Here is a 13698-nt window from a genome sequence, read left to right on the forward strand (position 1 = left end):
CTCTGTCGCCCTTAGGTGAGATTTAATATCTCCTTGCAGCCGTGTTCTTTTGGTTTCGTCCTCTTCGACGTACCGCCAGTGCGAAGTTTTTTTGCAGCATTGTATTGCGTTTCTTGGTCTTCGTATGAAGCGCTTAGCGCTTTATAGCAAGATGAGCCCGAAAAAAGAGAGGAAGCGATGCTCTGTGGTACATTGCGGCAGTGTCGACTCAACTGTCGATGTCTTATTACACCCCTTCCCGGCTGACTTTCACTGGTGAGCAGATCTGGAGGTTGCACAGAGACTCAATGTATGTTCTAATTCTCCTGTGTTAAGCATGTTTGTTGATGCTAAAACTGTCTTTACTGGTGCGACCTTGAAATTGTCTGGAAAAAGGGGAAGATTTTAGAAGCTCTTTGCTTGACCTAGGCTGCGAAAGCGAGCATGTGTGTTTAGGGCAAAAGCGGAATCGAACACAAAGAATCTGAAGCTCATTTTAACTGCGAAGACATCCTCATTTTCAATTAATTTTATACAGTTAAATATTATCGGGAGGTCGGGGTGAGTATTAGACAGTATTAGATCAATTACACGTGCGCTCATAATATAAAGAAGGCCTGTGCCTCCTTACATGTTGTCCCATGCACAGCTTCTCTCTGGCGTAAGCCTTCGGTCCAAACTGGGCTTCTTAAGCTTGAAAAAAATTTGTGGTTTCTTTTTCATCTGAGTAAAAAAAAAACACGCTCCAGTCGGTTGCGAATGCATGTGAATACTCGGAAGCAATAATGTACAAATATATGCCTCGTCTTGCCGCCTTTCCGCTAAATACCAGTGCTAGCGGCTGTGATAGGTGTAAGTGACCTCTGAACGTTCAAAATAAAGTGAATCAGGAATAGTGCTGAGCAAATGTAAATTTTACAGGCGTATCGGCAATGCTTTAGAATAGGTACATTTATGGCGTAATGGAGACAACCTGCCAAAGTTTTCCTTTCCGCGGTGCCGAAGTCATTAAGGAGAACACTCGACTACTAAAGTTGCGGCGGCATCAGACAAGGCGTGATGTAGCTTCGGCCAAAAACCCCTCCACGGCCCTCACTGCTACATATTTGCTTAGTCTAACGTTTGCTAAGCGCTTAAAGGCCTGCTCGCAGTGTCGTTTTATTCTACTTCTATTTACCCCTCAAGCAACAATGCTTGTAAAAGGACTTCCAGCAACATGAACAGTCTGGTCCTTCTTTCTTAGTTGTTCTTCCTCGCGTCGTAGCTTGGTCGCCAGCTTCGCCCTATGCCACTTGTTCGTATCTGAGTTGGTGTGTGCGACCGGGAGACCAAAGCCGGCGCTGTTGCCTCGCTAGCTTTCGAGAAAACCACAGAGCCTAAGCCGCTTCCTTCTTGCTTGTGTACTTTACACTCCGCTGTGGGCAACTTGCGAGGTGGAGTGTAGATTTCTGCTGTGACAAAGGCGTTGGGCGAGGATTGTTGAAGCAATACACCCGTCGTCCTTGGTCGGCCGTATCTCGGCTGTACTATTCGTTTTTCTTAAGTACTTGTGCTCTTCTTTCCTCACATTGGATCTTGCTTTTGCATTCCCAGAGTATGTCGGTCCTCCTTGGCTACTGAGCTCGTTTTCTGTTTGCGAAGCGCAGACCTCGCTTTAAGTTCTTTCGGCCTGAACCTTCGTGGATATCATCACCAACCTTGCACAGGTGCTCACTTCCCGTCAAATCCTGGCTCTTCTTTCTTAAAAAAGAAGATGCTTAGTGTACGTCTTTGTACCTTGGTCTTTTTGTAAGCCGTCCTCTCCGAGATAAGGCCGGGAAGAATATTGTACATCATCCAACGCTACTGTTATTGAAGTAGCTTATCACTGTTGTACAAATACACGAATGTACATACACGCTTTCAGGTGATAGGCGATCGCAGATCTCTTGGACCAAGCCACAGTGAGGTGAATCTGGGCAGCTGTTTGTGTTGCCCGCGAGATTCACCAACCCATATCGCGCAGAAAAGTTCGCAAGCGTGTAATTTTTGTTACCAACAAAGAAAAGCAGGCCAAGACGGGGAAGAATGCGGTCATACCGAAGGTCGCGATAAGGGATGCGAAGCGGAATAGAATGAAGTTATATAGGGTGCTGCTATGCGGGCTATACTTCTCCAAGGTCTGCACGAAAGCGCCCGCGCTGTTCCGTTCAGTGAAACTCGGTCCCATATACATAACGAAGTCATTTATCGGCTTCGATATCGGATCCCACCTCTTTTCGTGACTCACTATCCGGCCGGGGTATTTTACATGCACTGTTTACGGGATCCAACTTACAGCTTATGGAAGAAGATTGTTGTCTCCATCCGGCAAAATTCATGGCTTCCCTCTTGAAGGTCACCCACGCACGTCTTTCCGTTTCTGTGTCACAGCAGCCTGCGGGGCGCCCACAGCGAGCTTCCTCGTAGCCGCTGTGAGTCGAGTAATCACCAAGGACTCTGAAGCGTTGTTCTGAAAATATAAAAGCAAGAGCATTCTTTAGAAGAATGCCTAGCGTTGCTAGCCAACCAGTGAGAACTGTGATAGCTTGCAGGATAATAGCGCTCCGCATCTTTACCCGTACTCTCGACGTGCACTAGCGCAATCTTTAACCGAGGGGATGCATTCTTGTTCCACTTCCACTGCATCTTCATCAGATGCTTGTACAGTCTTCGAATCTAAGTTTCTCTTGCAGTGCTTCAAACTATGTCGCTACTTACCGCACCTAGAAGTAACGACCGTAGGGGTTGCGCCCGTAGTACACAGCATGCAACGTCATAGGTACGATCTGAGGTTAAACGTGCGCAGCTGCTATTTATAAACCACCATGATAAAGGTTCTTTCAAATCTTAGTTAAGTTTCCACGCTTTAAACAAAGCAAGCAATTACAAAACGCAAGTGTTCCTAGTACAACATTTCTGACCAATAATAACAATTCACCCCGCCGGGGTGGCGCAGTGGTTACGGCGCTCGACTACTGTTCCCAAGGACGCGGGATCGAATCCCGGCCTCGGCGGCAGCTTTTCAATGGAGACGAAAAGCAAGGCGCCCGTGTGCTGTGCGATGTCAGTGCATGTTAAAGAACCCCAGGTGGTCGAAATTTCCGGAGTCCTCTACTACGGCGTCTCTCATAGCCTGAGTTGCTTTGGGACGTTAAACCCTACAAACCAAACCAACCAATAATAACAATTCCATTACATTAACGCGTCATCGTTCACTTGACCCTATCGGGCACGTAAAATGAGGTCGAAGACTTTATGGTTGCAGCTTTGGCCGTATTAGACACGTCCCTCGTCCGCATCGTAAGTACGCTCCTACCAGCGCCATGAGACCCCTGGCGGTTTTGAATGTATCTCCAGCTCTATATTTAAGCGCGCCACTCGCGCGGCTTCTCAGCGCGAGCGCCGAGAAGAACCGGATGAGAAGGATATTGCTTAAGTCAGGGGAACAGTGCTATGATGAAGCGCGCATAGGCAGAATTTGCATAATGAATGCGGTACTATAAATTCAGATACGGGCATGAGGAAAAGCAGAGTGAAAATGTCACCGCGCGATTCATTTCATGCATAAAAGAGCGCGCACGCACGATGGAAAATATAGTGCGGAGGCACGTACAAAGAAACAATGACGTTTACCCTCCCTGAGTAAGGATGGTCACTCCAAGCTGTGACCCAGCTCTGAAAGCTTGAAAGGTTTACAGAAGAAGGTTTCATTATCTTCTCTAAAACAAAGGCAAGTTCTACAGTGGCAACAAATTTTTGAGTGGCAAGTGAGAGTGCAATGCGAAATGGGGCAGAACGAGAACAAGACAGGTGCGTGGTGCCACTTTTATTTGTCAGAACGGTTTCATCTACACGTTTAGGAAGAAAGAGAGGGGTCATGTGCTGGGCACCTCGTTTTTTATTCTAACACTCGCCGGTTTTGTAATTGCGTGCCCTATATGGACTGATCCTCTTTCTCTCTTTCCACTTTCACTCCCACCTTCCTCCCTTCCCTTACGGCGCGGTTGAGGTGTCCACAGAAAACAGGTGAGACAGTTACCGCGCCTTTCCCTTCCTGTAAATCAATCAGCTTCAATCAATCAGCTAAAGGACAGCGCGCGACAGTTCAACAAATTACGGTCGCAAGCAGCAGTGCATGCTTACCCTGTACCCTTAACCCCAAAACGCAACCTCGACGCTACTCAGAATTATTGAACACTCCGAGGGACGCCACTATTGCCTACCATATCAGGCTTAACAGTCGCGCAAAGGCACAACACCGCCAGGGAGAACTTTAGGCAATCACATTAAGCTTTTCATGGAAGAGTTCTGCACTTCGGCTTGAACTGCTGTGTAAGGCAGATGTATGTGCATCGCCGGTGAGCGCCGATGAGTGTTAGAGCTTGGCCGTCACTCCGTCGGTCACTATAGGGTTCGTTCTTAGTAATTTAGTGATTGTTTTTACTGCATACTGCAAGTTTTTCTCGGATAAAATAAGGAATGGAAGTAATAAATCCAGGCTAAAAACGAACACGCAGTGACGGGGACACACAATTTTTGTAAACAAGTTGTGTATATTAGAAAAATGCCATGGATCATTAGGCAGAGTCGCAAAACCTCATTAGATGCTAAAGGTACCACGTTAGATGGTATACGGTGCTATTTTCATTCGCAGTCAGAAGTGAAAATAAAATTTAAAGCAATCTTTAGCAAACACCTAATTCTTTGTCATGCCGCGATTGCATGCGCAATGTGCACTCTCTGATATACGTTGTTTACCAAAGTGAGCCATTTCATTCGTGATGCAAAGAAAAAAAAAAAGAAAAAAAAAAAAAAAAGCCTTGGAGCTTCAGCTCAACGCAAAGTAGCTGCAGGATGGCTGTAATTTATAACTTGTGTCAGTTAATATTGCCTTCTGAAGAGGGAAAATATCAATATATGCATGCCTCCGTAATTACTCTGATTCGTGCGCTAGCATTTAGTTTTCCGGTTCTCACGCTTTCCTCGCGTACTCCAGCAATGGGCGCACCGAACTTTTGTATGGAGTTTTTTGCTTTATTTGAAACAACCTTCAGTTCTTTCCTGAGGTAGTCAAGACATATTACTAGGCTCATCTATAATAAGCACAACATGTGGCCTACTGTTCATGTTTGAAGTAATAGTTACAATCAACAATGTAAAGAAATTTCATGTTCATTCATATTTATTATGAAAAGCAACCAAATTCTAGTGGTTGGTCTTTCTGGGATATAGTTATGTATGCGGCGTTATTTTGGTTTATTAAATTTTGATACATTTTATGTCAGTTATCCATTTTATCCCAGAAGCAATTTAAAATGAACTGATTCAGAACTGAGTAATCTGCAAGAAGTTCCTATTTAAGTCGACCTGTCAGTCACAATATCATTGTACAGCAGGAATAAAGGCACGAAAAAGGAACCTTACTGTACCGCTGACCCCACTTTGCATATGGCAGATATGATTTCTTCAAAGCATACAAACAATCAGCGATGACTGAGGAAGCTTCCGATTCTCTGTACTAGTGCCAAATTTCTAAGAATACGCATAAACTTCCAAATAAAATTTACCTGGTTTTCTTGATCGGAAGCCTAGTGCAACTAAGAAATATGCTGTCAACGGGCCCTTCCTGACAGGTTATCTTGCTGAATTCATTACTTTTCCCCTGACTGTCTAACTAGTCAGACGCCTTTGAAACTGATGTTAATGTAGATGTATTATAAGTTGTTACTAGTTAGGTTGCGATCCAGTATGCTTAGATATAGCGAGTTTAATGCCATGAAATAAGCTTTGGTAAGTTTGACAGGTCGATATTTACAAATCAGAATTTAATACCCCCTGAAAGAGTAGTATTAAATTCGTGGTTTTATAATATTGTGGAAAGCAACTTGTATAAACACCTTCTCAAAAATCTTGAATAGATGTTTTGCTGTTCAGTCCAGAACACTTTTCGGGAATTTACTTATGCTGTCTACGCCCAATAAAATTCCTTGCACTAACTATTTCAGGTTTTCTATTCCCCAGCTTTCTAAAGTCAACCGGACATCTTTAATAAACAGTAAAAAAGGTGGTCCTGTATACAGTGGCAATTTTAAACTGCCATAAATTCGACTTATACTGTGCTTAACTCTTTAAATGATCTCTTCTCTACTACCAGATACCACCAAACGTCTCTAGCGGAACGTCGAAGCCTAATTTCCAGCCTGACATTATTAATAGTCTATCGTCTATTTTTTTCGGCTAGAGCTTTCTTTTAAAGGTGCCCGCCGCTATCTGGAGTTCCACCCTCCTAACTTCCTTTTCGCTTGAAAAATTTGCACTGTAATCCAGACATCCATAAGGCGCTTTGTTCTTTTTTCTTGCTACAATATAGTGATATACATTTGCGAGCTGAATTTATAAAATCTTACCAAAGCACACTTCGATAAACAGTCTTTAGAGCTTAGTTTTTCATATGTGCAAACAGCTTTTCTGAAAAGTTATAAGCCTAAAGGTGCGTTCTTTTTCAGAACGGTTGTGAGGAGTACTTTCTTTTTAGAAAGAATATCAATTGATGTCTTAAAATGACGGGCCCGGGACCGATTCGAACGATGATCGGCGCTTGTGACTCAACATCCCACTTTTATCAAATACACTTTCACAAACGGCCGCGTTAAGTTCCTTTTGTCCCATCGCGGTCTTTTTTTTTTTTTTTTTTTTGCGAGAGCTACGTTGGCCAAAGTCTCGCCATTTCACCGTGCCTGTCCGTGCCTCTCCGTGCCTCTCCGAAGAGCGAAGAAAGAAGAAGAAAAAGAAAAAGGAAAAAAAGAAAGAAAAAAAAAGAGAAAGGAAAAGAAGAGGAAGAAGAACAAGACGTGGGGGGGGGGGGGGGGGGGCAGCTGGCAGCTGACATGAATTACCACTGACTGGATGTAGGCAGGCCTGGTTTTGACAGGAGCTGCTAACTCGGGCCTCTCCTTTCATATGGGAGGGTGATACCCCAATCAGCCTAGCAAAGCCCTTGCATTCACGTTATCCTTAGGCCACGCAGGCATGTTCATACGCCCCGGTTAAAGCGAGACTTTATATGTTGATTGGTAGGTCGGATATCGTGTCATCACGACGGTGGGAGTGAACACAGAGAAAAAGAGATGCTGTGGTGGAAGCCTTCGGATCCACTGGGCGACAGACCATTTCACCTCATCGCACTTTAGTAGTCAAAAGTGCTCCCTATATGACAAGCTCCCTATATATAAAGCTGGAGCCATGGAGTAAAATACTATGTGCAAATGCCATGTCCTTACTTTCAAGCTGAACCTAAGCGTAACCTAAGCGTAGAGATAGATCTCGTGTAACTACAGGTTTAATCACAAGCTAAACCACACCTAATGCTTTTAAATACACGAAGGACCAAATTATTTTAGCCCCTTCTATCTTTAACGTAATCGGCATCTTTTCTAAGAGCGCCAACACTTTAGTGAAGTTATAAAATTTTCTCCTCTCATTAAACTTTCTTTCCTAGTTCAGTCTACTTAAGGATGGCTAATATTACACTATTAAACTAGTTCTCCGTGTCAATAATGTTAGCTTAAATTTCATTCTAACTGCAGACAGTACTCCGCACCAATATTGCAGTGTCTGTACCAGAATTTATTCCAAGTCGTCAGAGCGGAGGAGCAAAAGGCAAATGCCATCACGACCTCGGGAGTAACTCGAATTAAACAAATTTTATTCAAATATATACAAATGTAATGTGTTTCTTCTCGTATCGCTTGTGGCTCTGATACAGAACGCTTTTATCTAATACTGTGCTCCTTACTTAGGTTGGAGGCGTCTCTCATAGCCTGAGTCGCTTTGGGACGTTAAATTCCACGAACCAAACCAAACTTACTTAGGTTGGAGGTCTCACTTTCAGCTCGGAGACTCGAGCGAGGCCGGACATCAGAAGTCAGACATTAAACAACTTGTGTTGTTCATACATCCTTGTTTGGAAAGTGTCTAACCAATTTCACTAATGGTTTTGCTAGAAACTGTGCCACACAGATTGCTTTCTACAGCAAGGCACCTACATCAAAACGTTCATCACACCGCCTACATTAATGGCAAAGTTTCCGAGACTGCCCACTGACCAGAAGACGCCGCTCATGCTCTGATCCTACCACTCGGCACCTTTCTAGCAGTTTAAGCCTGTTATAGCTTGGCCTTGCAATTACGTGTGTGTGTGTGGGGGGGGGGATTGATTTAATGAAAGGAAAGGTGCTTCCCTCAAGAACAGACGTGGGCGAATACGTGCTCGCTAGTACAGACATCAAGCTCCTCGGGATATCCTACAGGAGGGATATCTTACGGATATTCTACGGCAGCCTGTGCGAACACCATGCCTCATCGCTTACGTAATTTTCACAACAACACGCGTGCCGCGCGAACAGCGAGCATTCTAATCGAGCGCGCGTGACTGTGCATGCTAGCTGCCGTATTACTGTGAATCGCGCATTCATGGCAGCTTACCTTGAAGCCTTCTTTTCGTCATTTCTTTCCTCATTACGTGCTGCTGACCGGCGTCTTTCGTTCTAAGCAATTGTACTGCACCGACGTGCAGCATTTAAATCCGCGAATGCCGGGCCATGTGTTCCTTGTATTAAACGGCACTGAAGTCGAATTTGAATAGGAAGCTTGTGCATCAGCCGACACAGTGATAGGAAATTTTTTTTTATCCCGGGATGCTGTCCTGCTACCGCATTTTCTTTTATACAGGCTCGTCCCTGAGGGTACCGGAGCTTTGGCTGAAAGAACATCTTATACTCATCAAAGCCCAGAGGCACAGACGCAATTTAGGTCGGGTGCGGGTTTGGTTACGAATATATGTTCATATGATGTGAAAATAATGTCATTGTTCTCAAAGTATGGTGTCATTCTCTTCGACCGGGCATCAAAAGCGTAGCAATCTGAGGCAATAAATGCTTAATGTCGTTAAACACGAGGAAAACATCAATATTTTCTTTCTATTCTCGTCGCTCCCTTCCATCATCAAAATACTTTATTTCTAACACTGAAATCACCGCTTCATCAACATATAAATACCTAGTCATTTATTTAACCTGCGATCTGAATAGGTCCCATCATATAACGCAGGTAACAAACGAAGCTAGCGTACTCGGCCAATTTCGGCGAACACTGAGCGCAACTCCCCCATCAGTTAGGTTACTAGCTTATCTAATATTTATTCGTCCAAAATTACAGCACGTATTCGCTGTCGGGGATCCTTACCAAAATAATCGTTCCAACGTACGAGAACAAATATAAAATCGCGCGGCAAGATTCATATACTCGGCTTATTTCTATCATGTAAGTGTCACCGAGCTAAAACAAAATCCTCACCTTAATAGCTTAGTACACAGGCGCAAAACTGCTAGATTTTGCCTTTTTAACAAGCTTTACCATCAACCCACTGCTCAAGTCTGTCATCAGCCCCGACCACCATACCTCCAGCAGCACGCACCATGAAAAGACCTTTTACCCTGCCCCTGCCCGGACATCTGCGCATCTTTCAACTTTTTTTGTTCGCACTCCACGGGACTGGAATGGCTTGCCAAACGTCGTCGTGCTTCATTCCATCCCATCAACCTTAAGATCATCCATCGAATGATTCACGTGCTCGACAATCACTCCCTCCTGTAATACTTACCCTTTAAATTGGGCCTTTGAGGTATTGATAAATAAATAAATGCCCCCGACTGTCACCGCTTCGCATGTAGTTCTGGCGTTAGTTATATCTCATTAGGCTTATCAGCGAAGGTGCAGGCATATCTTTAGTTCAATGTGTGCATGCAAAAAACATGTCACTCTATCTCATCCCTCCTCTTTGTTTGCGATTGTTTAAGACTGCACAGACATTCTGGATGCTGTTCAACATTGACGGCAAGTACTATCGAACCATTCTTTTTCTCCTGCTTGTCCCACAGGCTTTCCATTAGGAAATTGAACCAAACTAGCCCAATACAAATCAGCTTAGCAAGAACTTGCTTGATTAAGAAAGGCCAAATTTAGTTGAAGTGAACTAAATTGATTTCATCAGAACAATTGGAGGGATTTCCGAGCAAAAGGCTGCTTTTTCAGCTTATCATCTAGCGTAGCAGGCGCGCGAAAAAACCTGTGGTCTATCTCGTATTCTGCCATGCGTGATAATGTTATCTAGATACGCTTAGCAGTTCACGCCGTTGTGATACGTTTAATTCCAGTTTATATATCGGTATAGCCAACAACAAATAAGTCTATCTTGCTTTACTAGCAGCAGCAGTTGCACTTCGCATCTGAGTGAAACCTCTGCTTGTAAAACCAAACAGAAGCGCCAAACACATGCAAACCCACCCCCAACCTGTTGAAGCTCGCTCAGCCGACGAACAAAATCGAACGATAGAATTTATATTCGGCACGCAGCAGGAAAATTATTTCCCATTAGAAAGCCAGGAAATGCATTGCAATGTATTAAATGAAATGAAGACAATATAATAATTAAAGAAGAAGCGAATTAAATGAAAGAAGCATAATGTTAACAGATAGCATTACAGATTGATGTGCGTTTCCGTAATTTTCATTTTCACATACTGTAACCTAGCATGAGCATATGGAAGTAAGGACAAAGAAATGCACGAACAATTTATAATCATGCCACATCTATCAAAGAAGACTTTGTATCCAAATAGGAGTGTAAGGAACCTGTGGGGATATGAGGGACGTCGCCATGGTCCGAGTCCTGTGATCTGGGTATATTAATACTTGCTCAAAATTCTACCCTACCTTCCTGATTTGAAGCTGCTTTGCCGATATCATATAGTAGACGACAGGAGCGGTTTAAACAATGTATTTTCATGACACAAAATGGGCCTAAATTAAACCTCTTTTTACTCGAAGTATACTGACGACATACAGGAACGACAAGCCAAAGACAGCTCCATGCGTTCCGTTACCTGACTATTTCTTCGGCCCATCAAACGTTGCTGCAATAGTGCCCGCTGTCGGACCGCTTTGTCCTTCCTTGCAAGAGCGGTGAATACATCGGGATTTCTGTTTTCTCCTCAAATGTCGCAAGTTTTTCCGTACACTGCAGAGGCAAAATTGCAGGAGGGGAAGAAAAGAAGCGCTGCAGAAGAAACTGCGTAGAATTGAATGAAAAGCCCAGAATAACGGTGATGATTTAGGACAACGGACTGCAATAAAAGTAAAAGTAATGGGAGCCACCAGAGGTCTCTGTGGGGAGATTAGTTTATATTTGCTAAGGCAGGATTGCAGTCACAGCCGAATTAGATGTGTGTTCGGAATCACTGGGATACATCTTTGTCTCGCAGAGGATGAAGAGTGGCCGTGATGATGACGTTGATCGCGGACCACTTAGTCGTTACAAGATCCGTCGCGCCACCCAGTGGCCGTTTCGGGAACCAAGAGATGAGGAACGGAGGCTGCCCTGCCATATGTGTTGTTGCTTGTCGCGTCTTTGTCTCGTTCTGCTCTTACATGGCCTCTGCGCCCGGCAGCGGTAATCTGGGACGACCCAGAACGGGTCGAGCAGCGTAGGCCATGCGAAACCGATTGCGAACGCGTGACTGAGGAAGATGACGAGCGTAAAGATAAAAAAAAACGCGCAAAAAGCATTAAGACGCCGTGAAACAAGACAAAACGAACAAAACAAGAAAGAATTTTTGATTCCAATCGCTTCATAGACTACTGCGTTCGGGCTGCCATTTGGCTTCTCGCGCGCCTGGCGAGAAAGGGCGTGATCTAATCGCGAGAGAAGAAAAAAGTAGCCACCGTCGAGAAAGGACCCGCGCTTTTACACTCCAGCGCACCTACGACGAAGAATGTCGTCTTCGGTTCTCCCTCTGCTGTTTGGCGCGTGCGGCTTTTAGCGCTGAGAGGTCGCTGATTTCTTTCTTTTTTTTTTCTGGTATCGACTTCGCTTTCGGGCGCTCCCTATAGGTTTCCTCGCAGCTCTTGTTTCGGTTTCACCAGTCGCCTTGAACACTGCGGGAAGTTGCTTATATTGTGTGCCTTGTATACAGCAACGTACGAAGCAAGACAAAAATTGGTCATGAGGCTTAGCCTTGAGGCGAATGTTGTCTGGCATCTGATATCTCTTAAATTCATTTCACTTCATTTCTTCCAGCGATGCTCTAAGAATTATCAATGCCCGCTTATTCCCTTCTGTGAGTGAGCAAAGCAGATAAGAGAGAGAGAGAAACGAAACGTGTCCTGAAGGCATCCAAAATAAAATGTTAACGAGAAGTCAACAGTGGCTCACTGAATGATTCTCTGCTTGCGAGCTTTGCTCAAATTCTCTTACAGTTAGTAACTGTGTTAACCGCCTGAGAAGGGAAGCCGGTATTCATGAGTTAAATCACAATCGTCATCCACCTCGGAATTTTTCATCATGTATCATATCAGAAGGAAGTTTCCCCATTAGCATAAAGCAGTAGTTAATGACAGGCTGGCGCATAAGCTCAAGCAAACGATCCATGTAGGCATTTGAGTCAGTCGCATATCCCTTTCAGTGTTATGCACAGTCTTAAAAGAGACAGCATCATAGCATTTCCAATTATTAGCTAAGTTGAAATGAATTATTTCATTGAAAACTGAAGCCGTTACAAGCTCCCTGCAACACAGATGGCAGAAACCACTCACACAATATTGGTGTTGTATCGGCAACGCATCAGTCCTATTTAGGATCGGCCATTACCAACCCAGTGCCAATACTGGACCAACGGTATGTGCTGCCTGGGAAAGAGTGTCAAAATTTGCAGAGCTATATAATGAGTCAGTAGAACAGTCTCTATGATCAGTCGGGAATGCTTCTTAATCCAAAATTTGAGCGCAGTTCATCAGCTGTTTCACCTTTTTGATAGATTGAGGTAAAGATTTTGAGCAAGACATGCATGTACAATTACAGGCAACGTTTTCATTTTCATACATTTCCTTCAAGAAACACTCCACTAACAGCTTTTTACTGTCATGATGGAAGCTTTGCGGTCGGAGAAATGAAAAGAGCAATTATATTATCGAGAGGTTGCGGGATTCAGCGCATAAGCCCATAGGAACGTTGCGCGGCGAAGAGGTAGCGGCGACTGACTGATGCCACTGACGCCGCTAGTTAGTCAAGACAACGTGGCTCTGCGTTGTGATGCAAGCACTGTGATCCGCTGATAGCGAGCCGGCGCTTCGGAAACCGAAGAACGCCGTAGTTGCCACGCAAAAATAAAGAAGGGGTGGAAGGGGGGGGGGGGGGGGGGGGGTACACGCAGCGATGAACGGCGGTGGCAGGAGCGCGCAGCAATCGGAGAACACGCGCGGTCGCCGCCACGGAGGAAGAGGGGGGCTGAGCTGGGGTGGCGGAGCTGCTTACGAGGCACGACGCCGACGCAAAATCCAGAATGGGCGCCAAAGCGCTGCGCTCTAAAATGAACAGATACCAGGACGCCTAAGAAAAAAGGCGGTAAAGTTTCTGAGCAAGCCATTGGGAGATTTAGATGGATCATGTAGATGCTACTGAGCCTTCAGTGTGGTAAACCTGTGCCATTTAGGAACACTGACGCGGGCTAACCAGATTAAGTCATTCACAGAAAGTTTCAACGCACGTCGTGTGATAATAAAGGCATAGATTAAGAGATAATAGTTTAATCGAGTGGAAAAGGGAATTTACGTGAACGGTCATTTGCAAAAGAAAACGCCAGA

At 44.5% G+C, this 13698-nt stretch overlaps 1 long non-coding RNA gene across 1 annotated transcript in view; it reads left to right on the forward strand.

The window, feature by feature from the left end:
• The first annotated feature begins 3619 nt into the window (after nt 1-3619).
• LOC146189029 (uncharacterized) overlaps nt 3620-13698 on the forward strand; it is a 32692-nt gene continuing 22613 nt past the window's right edge. The window contains exon 1 of the long non-coding RNA XR_014707264.1: nt 3620-3810. This is a non-coding gene — a long non-coding RNA (uncharacterized LOC146189029). The remainder of the gene's footprint in view (nt 3811-13698) is intronic.

This window comes from Amblyomma maculatum, chromosome 5 (genome assembly GCF_055883805.1).
Source record: "Amblyomma maculatum isolate TAMU_Amacu chromosome 5, ASM5588380v1, whole genome shotgun sequence".
In the NCBI taxonomy this organism is placed as follows: Eukaryota; Metazoa; Arthropoda; class Arachnida; order Ixodida; family Ixodidae; genus Amblyomma; species Amblyomma maculatum.